The following is a 19,255-nucleotide window of genomic DNA, read 5'->3' as shown; positions in this document are numbered from 1 at the left end:
TATTAAGGTTGTACCCCAAAAGAAGTGGTGCTCTTGCTGTTACCTTCACTTGATTAGTCTCCATCTCAGTTAATGGCATCTCTAGTCAGTTCATCCTCAGTAAGAATCCTGAAATCATGTGTTGCCGAGTCTTTTCACCTGTTTTGACATTTTGACTCACCAAATTCATGAATTGGTGTTCCCTTATTTTTCATCACTATCATCTTCACATTCATTAATTCCTGCTGAGGCATTACAAATGACAACTTAAGGGTTCTCCACAACTCCAGTCTCTTCAATTTTATTTTTTTTAAGATTTATTTATTCATTTGAAAGTCAGAGTTATACAGAGAGAAGAGAGACAGAGAGAGAGAGATAGGTCTTTACTGCCCAATTGGCTGCAACGGCTGGGGCTGTGCCTATCCGAAGCCAGGAACCAGGAGCTTTCTCTGAGTCTCCCATGTGGGTACAGGGACCCAAGAACTTCGACCATCCTCTACTGCTTTCCCAGGCCATAACAGAGTGCTGAATCAGAAGTGGAGCAGCTGGGACTCGAACCCGTGAACATATGGGATGCTAGCACTTCTTCAGACCAGGGTGTTAACCTGCTGCGCCACAACACCAGCCCCTCAATTTTATTTTGTTTTCCAGATTTATATCTCATTATTTGCATAGTTACAAGTCTATTATGTACTGTCTTCAAATTGCCTGTTATTCAGTTTAATTAAGATTGTTTTCAATATTTAGTTTAGTTTTTATTCTTTCTTTATATCTTTACTATAATGTACTCCTTTTACATTTCTGTATTAGTTTTTGCTATTATCATTAAAGATATCTATATCTTCCAGTACCATATTGAAAATGTGACAGGAATCAATATTATTTCCAAATCACTTACTTACTTACTTACTTATATTCTTCACTGTATCAACACTCATGTTATTCCTGAAATGTGGTATAATCTCTGTTCTAGAGCAATTTTTTTCACTATCTACCAATTGATGTTTAAGATTCATAGGAGCAAAGAACATGCTTTGCTGTTTAACTTTTTGTTCTTTAATGTGTAACACAATGACTGGCAGAGGGTAGCTTCTGGACAAATAGTTGTTGTATAATTGAAATATATTAGTTTTCTATCTTATCACCATCGATTGAAGAGAAATATCTTAAGTCATACTGGATTTTTACCAAGAGGCGGCATATATAAGTTGACGATTTTTTAGACAACTTAACATTTAGTTCTATAATGTGGGATGAAATTCCAGGCAAAAAAAAATCTATTTATTTATTTGAAAAGGAGAGAAAGAGAGAGAGATCTTCCATCCACTGGTTCATTCTCCAAATTACTGCAATGGCCAGGGTTGTGCCAGGCCAAAGCCAGGAGCCAGGAGCTTCTTCCCTGTCTCCCAATGTGGGTACAAGGGCCCAAGAATTTGGGTTTTCTTCCACTGCTTTCCCAGGCACATTAGTAGGGTGCTGGATTGAAAGTGGAGAAGCCAGGACTCAAACTGAAGAAAATAGGGTATAAAGGCACTGTGTGTCATAGTTTAACCTGTTGTGCCAAAACATTGGCCTCAATTCATTAGCTTTTAAAAATGTGCAAAGAACACGTAAGCATAAGTTTTCATTCAAATCCTATTGGCCTATAATTTAGTGTAAAATATTCTTAGGTAATGGAAGAGTATTTCTTCTATCATTCTTTCATTAATTAAACACATATTTTTTGTGGTGTATATAAGTCACCATACACAAACCACTCAATAAAATGTAGCATAGAATGGTGACAAAGACACACAACATTCTTCTCTTTAAGGAAATAATGACAACACACAAAAAATAAATGGATTCACCAAAGATGAGAAACTCATTCTTTATCTGAGTCAGCAGGCCACAGATGAGTGAAGTCAACACTTTCAGAGATATAAGAAAGGATGGAGAATCTATTATGGATTAGAAGGCACCTGTTCTTTCACAGTGCAACATATAATATACAATATAATATAGTATAATACATCGGTCTTTTTTATCATCTAACTCTCCATCCATCCATCTATCCATAATCTATATAAACATATATAAATGTTTATATAGTTATAACTTTATCAAAGCATTCTATCAGAATCATCAGACCAATGGTATGAGGTTTTCTGTTTTTAAATAAAGCAAAAAATCAGGATTGTTAAGCAAAATTTCTTAACTAAAATATATGGTGTGTAAGGTTAGCCTTTAAAAAAATGTGGCCTAAGGAAACTCGTGTGATGGTCTTTCGCTACAAAGGTCTGCAAAACTTGAAAAACAATGATTTTTCAGGAAGCAAAGAACAACATTATAACATAAGGTAGATGTCTTTTTTTTTTTTTTACATGCAGAGTGGATAGTGAGAGAGAGAGAGAGAGAGAGAGAGAGACAGAGAGAAAGGTCTCCCTTTGCCATTGGTTCAACCTCCAATGGCCGCCTCAGCTGGCGTGCTGAGGCCAGAGCACCGCACTGATCCGAAGGCAGGAGCCAGGTGCTTCTCCTGGTCTCCCATGGGGTGCAGGGCCCAAGCACTTGGGCCATCCTCCACTGCCTTCCTGGGCCACAGCAGAGAGCTGGCCTGGAAGAGGGGCAACCGGGACAGAATCTGGTGCCCCGACTGGGACTAGAACCCTGTGTGCTGGCGCTGCTAGGTGGAGGATTAGCCTATTGAGCCGTGGTGCTGGTCTTTTGATTGGGAAACAGACTCCAACACCATGTGTGCCTAACAGAATACATGTGATTTTAGAATGCCTCTTGAAAGCTATTATTCTGATACTCGGAATGTGAAAAAAAAATTACACACATGAAGGAATGGGAAAGTAGTATCTTAAGCTCTAGAAAGAAATTGGAGTGAAAAAGCAGTTATGAGCTGGTGTTTGACAGGCAGAGTTTCATGAGAAAAGGATCAAATAGATTTTAAATGGAAGTATTAGCTCTACTTGAAGCCAGGCATTATTTCTAGAATAACATGAAGTCATTGGAAGTCAGTTTATTCAATATATACTTTATAAGGAGGAGGTATGGTGTAGGCATTGTGGTGCGGCTGGTTAAGGAACTGCTTGGGACACCCACATGCCTTATTGGAGTGCTTTTATTGAACCCTGGTTACTCTGCCTCTGATCAAGCTCCTGCTAATGCATCCTGGGAAACAGCATAAGATGGGTCCCTGCCACCCAACTGGGAGATTTGGACCCAATTTCTGGTTCCTGGGTTAGGCCTCACCCAGTCCTGGATGTTGTAAGCATTTGCAGAGTGAATTAGTGGATGGAAGACCTCTGTGTGTGTGTGTGTGTGTGTGTGTGTCTCTGTCTATCTCTCTGTTTCTCTCTCTCTCTTACTTTCAAGTAGATGTAAGTAAATATTTTTCTCAAAAAGAATAATTTACTTAAAAATCCAAAGCCAAATACATCTTAGATTGAAGCCTCTGAAAACTTGAAAAGAGAATTTATTCTTGAGCAATGGGATGGGGCAGAAATAAAAGTTGCAACTTTTTTATATACAACCCAAAATGTAGCTTCAGTCAATTTCTCTGCCCCTACCATACACTGCATATGTTGTTCTGTTCCCCTCAAGTGATGAATTGTTTCCTCCTGCCCGCCTTCCACATTGCCTAAGCAAATCAGCAACTCTGAGTAGGATAGCACACAATTGCACCTGACACAGGGGCAGGAGGATAAAGTCTGTGAATATTTTTAGCTTTTCATGTGCAGTTATTACTACCCTTGCTCATGGTAAAGAAAATGTAACTTTTTTATGCGTGGTGAAAAAGCAGGATTACATCTTACAGAAAATGCTGTCTGCTCATAAGTATGTGTTTCCTTTATTTTTCAGAAGCTATGTTAGAGCAAAATTGAAAGCCTAAAACCTGCTTAGATAAGTTCTTTTGCAAGTATGAATAGCATATATCAGAATCAAAGGCAGGATCAAATGGAAATTTATAGGCAAAGAAAAAATGTCATTGATGCTTTAAAAAAATCACGAAAGAGATGTGGAAACCCATTATACTAAAGGTTACTTATATTCTGCCTTTGACTCTCAATCTATTCTTAGTTTCCATTACTTCACCTATCTGGATGAAATGTTACAGATAATGAAGAAAATGCCTCTTTATTTTAAATGCCAATATCGTTATTAGCATTTCCTCCCTCTACTTCTCAATGTAATCTTTATCCAGACATTTATCTAATTTAATTTTAGATATTTTATGTTTTCCATTAGGTTAGGCTTATTACTCACTTACTAATTTTAGATCACTCCCTCTCAATTTAGTTTTCTTTTAAAGTTTTTTTGTGCATTTTTGCCATATTCAAAGCGTTATTATGCCACCACAAACACAAGATTGCTTTATTTGTGAGAACTTTCCATGGTGTCTATTCAGAAATATTTACATGACAGTGAAAGTAATGTCTTGACTGAAGTGACAAATCGCACTTCTCTGCAATGCTTCCTAAGTAAAAGCACAGCCAGGAAGATATTATGACTGTCATGAGAGTTCACAATTTTTAACAATTCTCAAAATCTCTTGAAGATGAAACATCATGATACAATTTAAATATTATTGACCCTCTTGCCACAAATTTGATGTTGTTTCCCAACTGCATATTTGTTTAACATAAGAGAGAAATGTTAAATAAAGTATTTGTTGTAACCATATGACAAATGCTTCAATTGATAGGATTTAGCTTTTGAAGAAAAGTCTTAGGTGCACCTAATACCAAACATTTTCTTGTCCTCCAATTCTCTAAATGCTCTCGAGATTTAGACAGCTCTGAAAATTGTAAAGACATTACTTTTACACTTGAATTTCTCCAGGCTGAAGAGTAGTGTGAATTTCAAATTTTCTTTCAAACTGCATTGGCAGCTCCTCCAGGACAAATTACTGGCAGGTGGCTGAGGGAGACCCTCACTCAACTTCAGCCAAAGCAATGTTTAGGCTTCCATTTAAACTTCATATGTTTAGGTTTTCATGTTTTTAAAGATTTACTTGCCTTTTACTTAACGAGAAACAGAGAGTGAGGAGGAGAGAGATATCAATCCACTGGTTCAGTCCCCACATGGCAAAATGAACAACGCTGGGTCAGGCCAAAACCAAGGAGTCAAGAGCATCATCCAGGTCTCTCACCTGGGTGGCAAGGACCCAAATACTTGGCCCGTCCTCTGCTGCTTTCCCAGGTCATTACCAAGGAGCTGGATGGGAAGTGGAGCAGCGGGGTCAGAAACTCGTGTTCATATAAAATGCTGGCATCACTGCCAGCTGCTTTACCAGATAGGCCAAAATACAGTCCTCTAGGATTCCATATTTCTTTTTTTATTTATTTTTTATTTAGTAAATATAAATTTTCAAAGTACAGTTAATGGATTACAGTGGCTTCCCCCCCCCCCCATATTTTCCCATATTTCTAAAAGAAAAAGTACCCACAGGACACAAAAGATCAAAAACACTACTTTAAATAGTATTTTAGTGATACATAGGATAGTAAAATAACAAGACTTCAAATGTTCCTGGAAAAAAAGGGAATTAACAATAAAAATAAATAATGTAGTTTATTTCTCAGGATAAGTTCCATTAAGTTCCAGACACTTTTGTAAACAGTGATACCAGCAGTCATTAAATTCATCCTGACACTACAGGGGGTCCTCAGACTTTAATCATGCCAATGCAGCCTCTTTTATGTTGATAATGAAAGACTAATTGATATCCTTAAAACACTTTTTTAATCTTAGGGAACAAAATAAGGCAGAGGAGACAAATCAGAAAGAACTGTTACATGATTACCTAATGATTTTCCATTCAACTTTCACAAAATTGTCCTAGTTCCATGAGAGAACGAGCCACGGAAATATTGTGATGGCGGATTGCAGTGAGGCTTTCCCCTGGTATTTGTTTAAGATTTTGCTTAACTTTCTCAAAATTGTCTCATAATAAACAGATGTTACTATTTAACTCTTCAAAGAGCCAACAAGCAAAATGCCTTGAGCATCCTCTATGATCTTTGCTCCTGATATCATTAGAGAAAACTGGCATAAAAATCTACCTTTCACTATGGATTAATTTTCAAGTCGATTGTCAAAGTATCAGGAGATTTGAATGCCTAGAAATTTTTTTTCGGCCATCCTCTCTAGCTTTTTTTTTTTTTTCTTTTCACATATTTGTGCAGCTGAAATCATTAGGCAATGTGTTAAATGAAACCAGTCAATAAAATATTTTGTACAAATTAAAATTCTGAGTGTATCACTTTACAGATGCAAGATAAAACATGTTTAAATTTTTTGAAGTGAATTATAAAGTACTGAATCATCAGTATTAAGATAATCAAAACTGAAACTTTAAAATGGGATTTTTGAAGCAAATTAATCCTCAAAGCATGAATGGATTTATCATATAAACACACACACAGACACACACAGCGAGAGAGATACACATAGAGGTTAGGAGGGAGAGAGAGAGAAGAAGAGAAAGAGGGAAAGAGAGAGGTTGTGAAGATTTTTAAATCTATTCTGAGAGTTAAATCTCTATTTTAATATAATTCTCTTGAATATATATTGAAATAACTAATCAATTAGCACAGAAAGTAATTTTTGAGCAAAAACCTCCTGATAAGATACAGAATCCTGTATTTAGGTATTGTTATTTAATAGAAACTCAAAAAAGATAGTTCTGTCAATTGAATATTGCTTGTTGATAACTTTTTTTGTTTTGAAGAAAAGTAGCAGCACCTAAAATTCTTGGTAATAAGAGGCATATTCAAAATGTTCATGAGAATGTACATTATGAAAAAAACTGCATGCATTCAAAAATTCTTGCATAAAAGTAATCTTTTAGTTCCATTTTTCTATGACTTTTTTTTTAAAAGATTTATTTGAAAGGTAGAGTTACAGAGAGGCAGAAGCAAAGAGAGAGAGAGAGAGAGAGAGAGAGAGAGAGAGAGGTCTTCCATCCACTGATTTACTCCCTAGATGTCCACAACAGCTGGAGCTGTGCCAATCCAAAGCAAGGAGCCAGGAGCTTCTTCTGGGTCCTCCACGTGGGTGCAGGGGCCCAAGGACTTGGGCCATCTTCTACTGCTTTCTCATTCCATAGCCGAGAGCTGGATTGAAAGTGGAGCAGCTGGGACTTGAACCAGGGCCCATATGAGATGCTGGCACTGCAAGCAGTAGCTTTACCCTCTATTGCACAGCACCAGGTCCTCTATGAACTTTTCAAGGCACCCTTGTAAATACCTGGCAAGATCACTGGTCTGTGCTCTCCATATCTTTCTCTGAAAGGAGATTCAGTTCCTTCGCTCCTCTGTCTTTTCTGCCTGATATTGTTCCAAGAAACAAACAGTTTTTACTAATAATGGGAATAGTCACAATAGATTAAGGGGAAGAAATCTACAAATCTACAATATAGAGATAATTACTGGTGAAAACCATTATGCTTTTCCTTTCTACACTTGCTTAGGACATGTTTTTCATATTATCTTCTGACTAGCAGATATATAATAATTCGCATCTATGAAAACATAAAACTAACTACATTTTTAAGATATTATTTGTTTATTGAGAAGTAGAGTTACAGGTAGAGAGAGGGAGTGACAGAGAGAAAGGTCTTCCATCCACTGGTTCACTCCCTAAATGGTCACAGTGGCTGGAGCTAACCCAATCCTAAGCCAGAAGCCAGGAACTTCCTCCTGGTCTTCTGCATGGTCACAGGGGCCGAAGGACTTGGGCCATCTACTGCTTTTCCAGACCATAACAGAGAGCTGTATCAGAAAAGGAGCAACCAGGACATGAATTGGCGCTCCTATGGGATGGGGGACCGCAGGCAGAAGCCTAGCCTACTACGCCACATCGCCAGCCCCAAAACTAATTACATTTAAAACTCATTTTAAAGTTAATTTTTGCCAAATCTGTCTCTAGTAATTATTAGGAAATTCATTTTTTGTTTATTAGTAATGTAATCTTCCCCATTATTTTATGACAGTTATTTATATAAGATATTTCTTTCCCAGATATCTTATGGGGTTTTGAGAGTATAGTGTATCATTCAAGATAGACTGAGTTATTCTGTTCTAACAAACAAGACTTAAATCCCAATTTGTTTAATATTATTTAGTAGAATATAAGTTAACTTTTCACCAATGCCATATCCTATGGGGTTGTCACATTCACTTTTTTCATTGTATTCTGAGAACCAAGCAAATGGAGAATTCACCTTCAAACTTGTTCCTGTGATCATACAGCATAGAGAAGAGAAGGCAGCTAATGTCACTTCTATTCTCATTTCATGTAACCTCAAGGGACAAAAACATGTGATCACTGCCTGCTTGTTTCCAGAACAGACAATAGGGGTGTGGGCATTGTGGCACAGTTGATTGAGCAGCAGAGCGTTATGCCTGCATCCCATTTAAGTGTGAGGTTTTGAATTCTATCTACTCCTGATCCAACTCCCTGCTAATGAATTTGGAAGGCAGAAGATGATGACTCACATACTTGAGTTCCTAGATTTGGCTTGAGTCTGACCCAGGACTGTGTGTTGTGGCAATTGAGAAGTAAATCAGTGGAGAGAAGACATTGCATTTTCTCTCTCTTTCACATAATGTTTTTTTCAAGTTAAAAAAAAAAAAAAAAGAAGAAGAAGAAGACACTACGAAAATGTGGTATATAGCACCAGTGAATATTGAAAATGGTGATAAGACAGGCCACTTCTTGGAAAAAAGAATAGTGGGAACCATAATTAGAACCCTGTTCTCTATTTAATGAAGCTAAATTGTGAGTTCTCCAAATTGTGTAACTCCTCTTCAAAAAAGAGAAGGAAGGAGGGGAGGAGGGAGGGAGAAAGAGACTACCATTATGGTCTTAGACTTGTATTCGCAAATCATATTGAATCCATTAAAATTAATTAAAGTTAAAATTAAGAATGGAAAATTTATCTAAAATGCATTCTGAAAGTATACATCTCACAGCTTTTCAACTTGAAGTCTTTACTCTTTCTCTACTTCCTATGTCATGTTTGCTCTGTGTGATTGATTCTTTTATCTCAACTGTCTTGGTAAAAAAAAACCTATGAATTAATTTAATTGCTAATAACATAATTTAAAAGACTCTAAAATCTCTCTTAATGAGCAGTGCAATAGCAGAGTCATGGGGTAGACCTCCTGAATTCTATCCTTTAATCTGACACTTGCACTGTGATATTGGACAAGTTGCTAAGTCTCAGTATCCTCTATGGAGTGAGTTTAAGACTCCCTGTGCTATTTTATTTTATTTTTATTTTTTTACAGGCAGAGTTAGATAGTGAGAGAGAGAGAGAGGGAGAGAAAGGTCTTCCTTTTTCCATTGGTTCACATGGCCACTACGGCTGGTGCTTTGTAGCCGGCGCACTGCACTGATCCGAAGCCAGGAGCCAGGTGCTTCCTCCTGGTCTCCAATGTGGGTGCAGGGCTCAAGGACCTGGGCCATCCTCCACTGCCCTCCCGGGCCACAGCAGAGAGCCAGACTGGAAGAGGAGCAACCAGGACAGAATCCAGCACCCCAACCGGGACTAGAACCCAGGGTGCCGGCACAGCAGGTGGAGGATTAGCCTAGTGAGCCGAGGCACTGGCCAAGACTCCCTGTGTTATTAAATTCTTGGAATTACTTGCAGAATGCCTTAAATTAATGAGTCTTATTGGTTCATTAAAGTTTTTGACTTAGTTACATGTCAGATTTCTGTTTTTACCTAGTACATACTATTTAAGTTTCAACATTAAATTGCTGTATTCCAGGTTTCTTGATATGTGTGATTAGGAATGATCTAGCAATGTAATGCACATTCCCCATGATTAGCTTGGGTAATACAACAGAAGTATATTTTTTTAAAGATTTATTTATTTATTTATTTGAAAGGCAGGTTTACGGAGAGGTAGAGGCAGAGAGAGAGAGAGAGAGAGAGAGTGGGTCACTCCCTAGATGGCCACAATGGCCAGAGCTATGCCATTTCAAAGCCAGGAGCCAGGAGCTTCTTCTGGTTTTCCTTGCAAGTGCAGGGACCCAAGGACTTGGGCCATCCTCTAATGCTTTCCCAGGCCATAGCAGAGAGCTGCATCAGAGGTGGAGTAGCTGGTACTTGAACCAGAGCCCAAATGGGATCCTGGCACAGCAAGCAGTGGCTTTACTGGCCGTGCCATCGCACAGACGCCCAGAAGTAGATCTTATAGTTCTTTTATAAAAAAGAGAATATAATTTTAAACATGGACCACTTTTATCTTTTAAAGGCATCTTCAATAATTGAATGTCATTGATCATAGTATCACAAAAATTAGTGAATATAAACAATAGTATGGTATCTTACAAACTACAATTTTCATATAAAAATAAATACACCATATTTCATTTTATGAATAAAAATAAGGAATTCAAATATTCATGTGTGATGTTTTAACTAACATGCAAACTATTAAATACATTTCAGTTGCATTAAAAGAGACAATAATTCAAATTGTGACTTGACAGTTGTAATATTTTAGCAAATTTAAGATTAGTCAATCAACAGTTCATGCTAATATATATTTCAAATTTTCAAAGTATTCTTTCTACTTAGCATTAATCAAAGTTGTATTGAGTATTATAAACTAAATCCAAGTATCCCTCCACTTACAGAGAATAAATAACACTACAAGAGATAATTGGGGTATAAATAGTCCATAGAAGTAGAAATTTCTGATGTTATTTATATATTAATGAATATGCATTTTACTGCATCATATCCACACAAAAGAGAGCTTTTGTACTTTCATTTGTGATCATTGCTACAAATTGCTGATCTGAGTTTTCAGAGTGAAAAGATTTAAACAAAGTTGACTACTTACTTTATTTGAAAATAATAAAAAGACTATTCTTTATCATCAGCCCTTAAGGCATGCGGATCCGGCTGAAAAGCCCATGAGAGTATTTCAAGCATGGAAAGCCAAGACACTCTGGGGAAAAAAAAAAAAAAAAAACCTAAATGAAAGATCTCCACGAGTGAGATCCCAGTGGAAAGAATGGGTCATCAAAGAAGGAGGTACCTTTCTCTGAAGGGAGGAGAGAACTTCCACTTTGACCATGGCCTTGTATAAAAATGATCAGAGTCAGTGAACTCAGGGGGCTTCCATAGCCTTGGCAGCTCATGACAAGAGCCTAGGGTGATTACTGATGCTATAAACAAGAATGTCAATTTGTTAAGTCAACAACAGGAGTCACTGTGCACTTACTCCTCATGTAGGATCTTTGTCCTTAGTGTGCTGTACATTGAGATTTAATGCTATAACTAGTACTCAAACAGTATTTTTCACTTTATGTTTCTGCATGGGAGCAAACTGTTGAAATCTTTACTTAATGTATGCTAAACCGATCTTCTGTATATAAAGAGAATCGAAAATGAATCTTGATGTGAATGGAAGGGGAGAGGGTATGAATAACGGGAGGGTTGTGGGTTGGAGGGACATTATGGGTGGGGGAAGCCATTGTAATGAATATTCTGTACTTTGGAAATTTATATTCATTAAATAAAAGTTAAAAAAAATTCACATCTTTGGGCTCTTTTATAAATTTATTACATATATTGTATCTAACAATAAGTATGTTTAATGAAAACCATCCCTGCCCACACTGCATGCCAATTATAAATTATATCTCCTTTTCCTCCTTCTTTTATATTGATAATTCTTATTAGAATTATCATAAAATATGTTAAATTTCAGAGTAAAATTAAATTAAATAACATCAATTGTATTAATTTACAAAAATCATGCCTATAGCATGTATGTTTAGAATAATAATATGTTCTAGAACTACCCAATAAGATTATTACAGTTTATAGATGTACTCTTTTTATGTAATGTCTAATTTTATTATTATTGAAAACAGTTATAATTGATATTTAGGTAGTTAAATGTATAGCAAGGCTAATAAGAGAAACATATAAAAGTAACATTTCGGAAAAATTTCATTTCCAGCAGTAAGGAAAGTTACCCATTTACAGAAGCATTGCATATTTATGTAATTTAACAACTACTTATCATTTTTTTCATGAAAATCTGCTTAGAGAGAAAGCGTAATTCCACATTCCATTTAATAATTTTAAATTATGTTTATTAATATGTGCTTGTGCACACATACATATTGGGATATTATAAAAACATCAATTATTTTGTGCTTTATTGTGAAGAAAGAGAATGTTTCAAGACTTAAGTTTAAATATTTATTTTTTAAAGCTTATATTAACATTGCTTCTGGGGTCAGCGCCGTGGCTCACTTGGTTAATCCTCTGCCTGTGGCGCTGGCATCCCAAATGGGTGCGGGGTTCTAGTCCTGGTTGCTCCTCTTCCAGGCCAGCTCTCTGCTGTGGCCCGGGGGGGCAGTGGAGGACGGCCCAGGCCCTTGGGCCCTGCACCCGCATGGGAGACCAGGAGGAAGTAGCTGGCTCCTGGCTTTGGATCAGCGCAGCGCCGGCCATGGCGGCCATTTGGGGGGTGAACCATGGGAAGAAAGACCTTTCTCTCTGTCTTTCTATCTCACTCTCTACAACTCTACCTGTCAAATAATTAAAAAAAAAAATAACACTGCTTCTGAGAAATTGACTGCACAATTCTATTTTTGTTACTTTATAAATTCTTTTTCTGTGGTTTGAAAAGTAAACACTATGAATTGTATTTTCTGAAAGATAACTAGGATTTAAGGTAATATGCTTGAAGCTTAAATGTAAACTTGCATTTATGAAAAAGAAATGTAAAAATAAAAAGTTTATCTGTCTTTCTATTTCTAAAGAAATTTTGGCAGAAGATACTAACTGGACTTCTAATTGTAGCTATTAAAAGAATTAATTTTGTTTATTATTTTTCCTTCATTTTTTAAAAGATAAAATTCACAGCTTACAATTTTGAAGTACTAATTCCCTAAGAGTAGTAATTTATCATTGTTAAATCAAATATCACATAAAGTGATCATTTATCATGAAAAATTAGCTGCATTTTTTACTTGTTTATCTTAATTAATTTAATCATTGTCTTTGTCCTTGGCCACTGAAAAGCTTCATTTTTGCTTATAAGTTTGAGATCAAGTTAATAACAAAGATGCTTCTGTGAATTTAAATGTGGAAAATCGTTTTACATCATAAAATGAAATTTAAATTAGAATATGTGGGTTTTTCTTTTGGCATCCCTGCCCCTTGGATGTTTCTGTGATGGTAGAAATGTCTTTTGTCAGTTGAGCACTTATTTTTTTTTAAAGATTTATTTATTTATTTGAAAATCAGAGTTACACAGAGAGAGAAGGAGAGGCAGAGAGAGAAAGAGAGAGGTCTTCCATCTGCTAGATCACTCCTCAGATGGCCACAATGGCAAGAGATATGCCTATCCAAAGCCAGGAGCCAGGAGCTTCCTCCAGGTCTCCCACATGCCTTCCCAGGTCATAACAGAGAGCTGGATCAGAAGTGGAGCAGCCAGGTCTTGAACCAGCAACCATATGGGATGCTGGCGTTTCAGGCCTGGGTGTTAACCCACTGTGCCAGAGCGTCAGCCCCAGCTGAGTACTTATACAGCTAGTGTAGCTGAGAAGAACAGATTTGTAAGTTTTCTTTTATTCTAATTCATTTAAAACTTACATTTATGTATCCACATATATGTATTGCTTATTCCATTAGTGCAGCTGTAAAGCTGTTTTTATACAGGATTTCATTAATTTTAGCTAAAAAAAGCTTTAATGTTGTTTTAGTATTTGATCTTATTATTTTAGTATGGTAAGCAACTTTCTCTAGAGCACAAAAGACTTAGAATTTAAAATCAGGCAATTTAATTTACCCTATAGAAATAACAAAGAAATATAAGCAAGTAAGAATTTCTTTTGAAGATTTATTTCTCATTTATTTGAAAGTCAAAGTTGAAGTAGGCAGGCATACAGGTTAAAATCAATCAGATTTGTGAGTTGGAAGACCATGCCTTCGCCATGCCCCTGTGTGACCTCATGCACTACCTGATACCTTAGCCACACCCCTGTGTGACCTCATGCCCCTACCTGGCCACACCGGGGTGCCCACTAGCCAATCAGGTTAATTAACCACTCCCCTTTGGAAATGGGTTAAAAGCCTGGCACAGGGTATGTCCGTCTTCCCTTCTTTTTCTTTGTCCTGGCCTCTAGCCTGGAGGGGGCTGGCTCTAGCCCTGTGCCTCCAGGGCACGGGGCCTTAGGGCCACCCACCCTAGGCTTCCTGGCCTAGATGCTCCTCCATGTGGCTGGTTTCTGGTGCTGGGTATGAACCCAGATTTACCTCTCTTTCTTAGATAAAGCTCTCACTCTCATGCATCTTTTGCACTAAATAAAGCCTAAAATGTACCATGCTGCCTCGTTTTTTATGCTGGTATTTAGAATTCTTCTCTAAATATTAGGCAAGAACCTTCTTGGGCTTATTAACATTGGGGACTTATTAATAAGCATATGGTGATATCGTATGGCACCCCAAATTCTGGTAACACATGTGGCATCACAGATGGCACTTCTGGGGAATTTTAAGGGCCACATTTTGATAGTTAGGGGGTCATTTCTAATATCAGAGTTACAGACAGAGAGAGAGAGAGAGAAGAGAGAGGTCTTCCATCCTTTAGTTCACTCCCCAAATGACCACAGTGACTGGTTCTGGGCCCTGCCAAAGCAGGGGGTCAAGAGCTTCTTCGGAGTCTCACACAGGGGTACAGGGGCCCAAGCACTCAGGCCGTCTCCTGCTGTTTTCCCAGCCACAATAGCAGGGATCTGGATTGGAAGTGGAGCAGTCACCCAGGCAGGTGGATGCTTAACCTGCTATACCACAGCACCAGCCTCGACCATCCATATTTTTAAATTAAAATGATTTATTTTAACACTCAGAGTTGAAGAAATATTGATAGGTTGGTTTAACTGGATATCAAAGACAGAGAGACTTTTCTTAAATATAAGTAGTGCTCTCATTTTATGAGTGCTTTTCATGAGGTAGAGTGTTTATACAACCAGATTATTTTCCACTGATGAAATCGAAGCTCAAGAGATATAATGGTTCATGTCTCAACTGGATGATTATTCTCTGATGATGGACCTTCCATTTGCAATCAACTTGTTCTTAAGAGTTAAGTAATGGAGTAGAGAACTCAAAATAATATTTGAACAAAGCACAAGGAGAGTAAAAGCAATCCCATTACCAGCAATAGCTCATTGTTTCTAGAAAGAGGCTTATCAAGCTTCTGTATACCAAAGTGAAACCTGATCCTGCCAGTCACTGAGCCCCAATTTGAGCTTCCAATTGGTTTATGTACAACTAGTACCGGTCCACAGAAATGGGGAACCTTAGATAACCTTGGCTAAATATTTATTTTGGCGGAGTGAAAAAAGCTGTTAAAAGTAAAAATGTACTTTATGTAGGGATCTCACTACCCAGAAAATATTTATATCTAATTTCTCTATAAATATAAACTTCTTCATTAAAATATTCTCAGTTTGTGTTTTTAAAAATTTTTATTTATGTTTTATTGGAAAGAACCACAGACAGGCCAAAGGAAAGACGATCTTCTACTTCCTGAGTATCCCCCAAATACAACAGACAAGACTAGAACCGGCTGAAGTCAGTAGGCAGGAACTCACTCTGAGTCTCCCACATGGGTGGCTGGCACCCAAATAATTAAGCCATCACAACTGCCTCTTTGGTTGGGCATTAACAAGGGCTGGAACGCAAATGCAGATACTCCAGTACAGGATGTGGGAATCCTTAGCTGTATATTAAGGCACCATACCAAATCCCCATTGTTCCATTTAACTTTGAATTCCCTCCTTTGCTGAATAAAAACAAAATCTCAAAACTCAAAGTAATAAAACTTTAGAAAACACATAAACTAGCATCTGTTCTTTTTCCTCACCTCTCAAAACAAGATGTTATAAACAAAACTTAAAAAAAAATATCTTAGTGGGATGAGCATAATGGTTTAGTGAATTAAGCCGCTGCCTGCGATGCATCCCATTTGTGTGCCAGTTTGAGTCCCAGATACTCCTCCTCTGATCCAGCTCCTGCTTATGTACCTGGGAAAGCAGCAGAAGATGGCACCTGAACCCACGCGGGAGACCCAGATGAAGCTCCTGGCTACTGATTTGGGCCTGGCCCAACTCTAGCTGTTGTGACCATTTAGGGAGTGAACCAGCAGATGGAAGCTCTCTTCTCTCTCTGCTTCACCCTCTCTATAAATCTGCCTTTCAAATAAAAAATATATTTTTAAAAAATCTTGGAATACGTCCTGAATTTATTTGTATTTATAAATAGGTTGAATGTGTCTCTTCCATTGTCTCTAAATGTGCTTATATTTTAAGCTACAGTACCACTATCTTGATCAACTTATAGGTGACTGAACCTCAGATTTTCATTTTAACACTTTTTAATGAAAGACCAAATCACTATATTTTAAAATTCACAAAGCAGGTGTTTGGCACAGTTGTTAGAAAACACATGAGGGTGCCGGCGCTATGGCATAGCAGGTGAGGCCGCTGCCTGCAGTGCCAGCATCCCATTCTTTCCCTGGCTGCTCCACTCCCAATCCAGCTCTCTGCTGTGGCCTGGGAAAACAGTGGAAGATGGTCTAAGTCCTTGGGCCCCTACACTTCCTGGTTCCTGGCTTGGGACTGGCTCAGCTTCAGCTGCTGCAGCCATTTGGGGAGTGAACCAGTGTATGGAACACCTCTCTCTCTTTCTCTCTCTCTCTCTCTACCTCTTCCTCTCTGTAACTCTACCTTTCAAATAAATAAATAAGTCTTTAGAAAAAAAGAACACATGGGATACCTGCCTATCTTATCAGAGTTCCACTTTTAATTACAGCTTCCTGCTAATGTGTACCCAGGGACTCAGCAGTTGATGGCACAAATACTTGGGTCCCTGCTACTCATGTGATTGATTAGGATGGAGTTTCAGGCACTTGGCTTTTGCCTGGCCCAGTTCTCCCCGTTTTAAGCGTTTGGAATGGATCAGTAGAATGAAGAATTGTCTCTGTCTCTGATTCTCACACTCTCATATCTTCTCTTTCTCTCTCTCTCTCTCTCTCTGCCTTTCAAGTAAAATAATAAGCAAGTAAATAATTTAGAATTCTTTTGTCTTTTTAAGGAATTTATGACTACATTAGACTCTCAAGGTCACAGCAAATACATAATTATTACAATGCAATTCTCATCAATTCTCATTTTAAAGTGATAGTACAAGGGAACAGATTCAATGTAGTGTGTAGTAGTTCACAGATACAATTCTAAGATATAATGGTGGTTTCCTTTCTTACTCCTTTCTTTCATTCGTTTTTCATTTTTCAGAAAACAAATTTTTAAATTATAGTATACTCAAAAGTTTACTGCTCCACAAAATACAAAGTTCACCAAATAAATGTAAAAAGACAATAGTTCAGCAGGAAGGCAAGTTCTATAAATATTTAATCAAATGAAAAAATGTCCATTTCACTCACATACAGTAAATTTAAAAATAATTACAGTTCATTAAAACTATAATAGGATATGTCTATGAGAATATGTGATATTTTTCTTTTTGTGTCTGGCTTGTTTAATTTAGGGTAATGATCTCCAGTTGCATCCATTTTGTTGCAAATGTCAAGATTTTGTTGTTTTTTATATTTGAGTAATATTAAGGGCATTTTTTTGCAGATCTAGGGAGAAACTTCTAAAATAAATACAGAAACACAAAAAACACCTTATAGGCAAAGAAATCTTAAATGATGAAAAAATGCCTGAGTTATTACAACACCAGATTTTAAGTCATCCTCTAGTGCTGTTATTATCAAAATGACCTGGTACTGGCACAAAAATAGACACATAGACCAATGTAGCAGAATTTAGAATACTTATTGAGCTACCACAGTAGATTCACAGATTATTTTAGGAACCTTTATTGATTGGAACAAACCCTAACATTTCTATGACTTGCATATTTTAACTTGGGTGCATGATTGTCTTTTTATGGTCTAGGGTAGAAATAAGAAAATGTAGTAATAGGAAAAATTATGTAAATTCATACTCATTGCTCCAAAGTCAAATTAACAGTAACTGCTAGAGCCAGGATGAGAACTCAATACATGTAACCTATACTGCTCTAGATATTAGAAGCTAGTCTTCAGAATCAGTTCATGCTCTGATAGAAATTATACAGTTCACTCTACATAGTACAGAAAATACTGACATTTTTTCAGGAAATAATGAAGTCACTATATCAGCCTTTTATGTTTGAAATTGTAGTGATTGCAAGGAAACTGCCCTCTAATGCATGTAGCATATAATGGAATAGAAAACAGAAACTATACAATAATCCAAACTCTTCTTGAAAATAAGAAGATACTGTACTTGGCCAGCGCCGCGGCTCAATAGGCTGATCCTCCGCCTTGTGGCGCCGGCACACCAGCTTCTAGTCCCGGTCGGGGCTCCGGATTCTGTCCCGGTTGCCCCTCTTCCAGGCCAGCTCTCTGCTGTGGCCAGGGAGTGCAGTGGAGGATGGCCCAAGTGCTTGGGCCCTGTACCCCATGGGAGACCAGGATAAGAACCTGGTTCCTGCCATCGGATCAGCGCGGTGCGCCAGCAGCAGCGCGCCGGCTGCAGCGGCCATTGGAGGATGAACCAACTGAAAAGGAAGACCTTTCTCTCTGTCTCTCTCTCTCTCACTGTCCACTCTGCCTGTCAAAAAAAAAAAAAAATAGAAGATACTTTACTCAGTATCAGTATATACGTGCATTTGCTTGTATGTGTGAGAGGAAAACAAACACACAGATAATTAACATTCACACAAGTTGGTAACAATTCTCAGTCAATTTAACTTTGAAATATATTCTATAGAACTTCACCAATTTGATTCTTTACTTACTTGTTATTTTTTGTAATGTGTACTGATATGACTGAAACCAAATAAGAGACACAGCAGAAGCTACATATTGCTCTCCAAATTCTGTAGTCTCTTATTATTAGGGACAAAATATGCCATTGACAAATAACAAGTAAACATCACAATGCCTTGAAAATAAGTGAAGACATGCCTTGAAAGATGTTTTATTTCAAACCCTTGTATATACTGTTGAGGAACTGTGGTTTTTGTACTTACTCCTTGTTGAATTCTTTATTTACTGGAGAGTTAAGCCTGTGATTATAAAATAAACTGAAAGAATATCATTGTAAAAATTAAAAGAAAACATAAGAGTGGGAATAAGAGAGGGAAGAGATGTACAATTTGGGACATGCTCAAGCTGACTTGCCCCAAATGGTA

This window comes from Oryctolagus cuniculus, chromosome 9, assembly GCF_964237555.1.
Source record: "Oryctolagus cuniculus chromosome 9, mOryCun1.1, whole genome shotgun sequence".
Lineage (NCBI taxonomy): Eukaryota > Metazoa > Chordata > Mammalia > Lagomorpha > Leporidae > Oryctolagus > Oryctolagus cuniculus.
The sequence above is the reverse complement of the archived record's forward strand: the minus strand, read 5'-3'. Positions refer to the sequence as shown.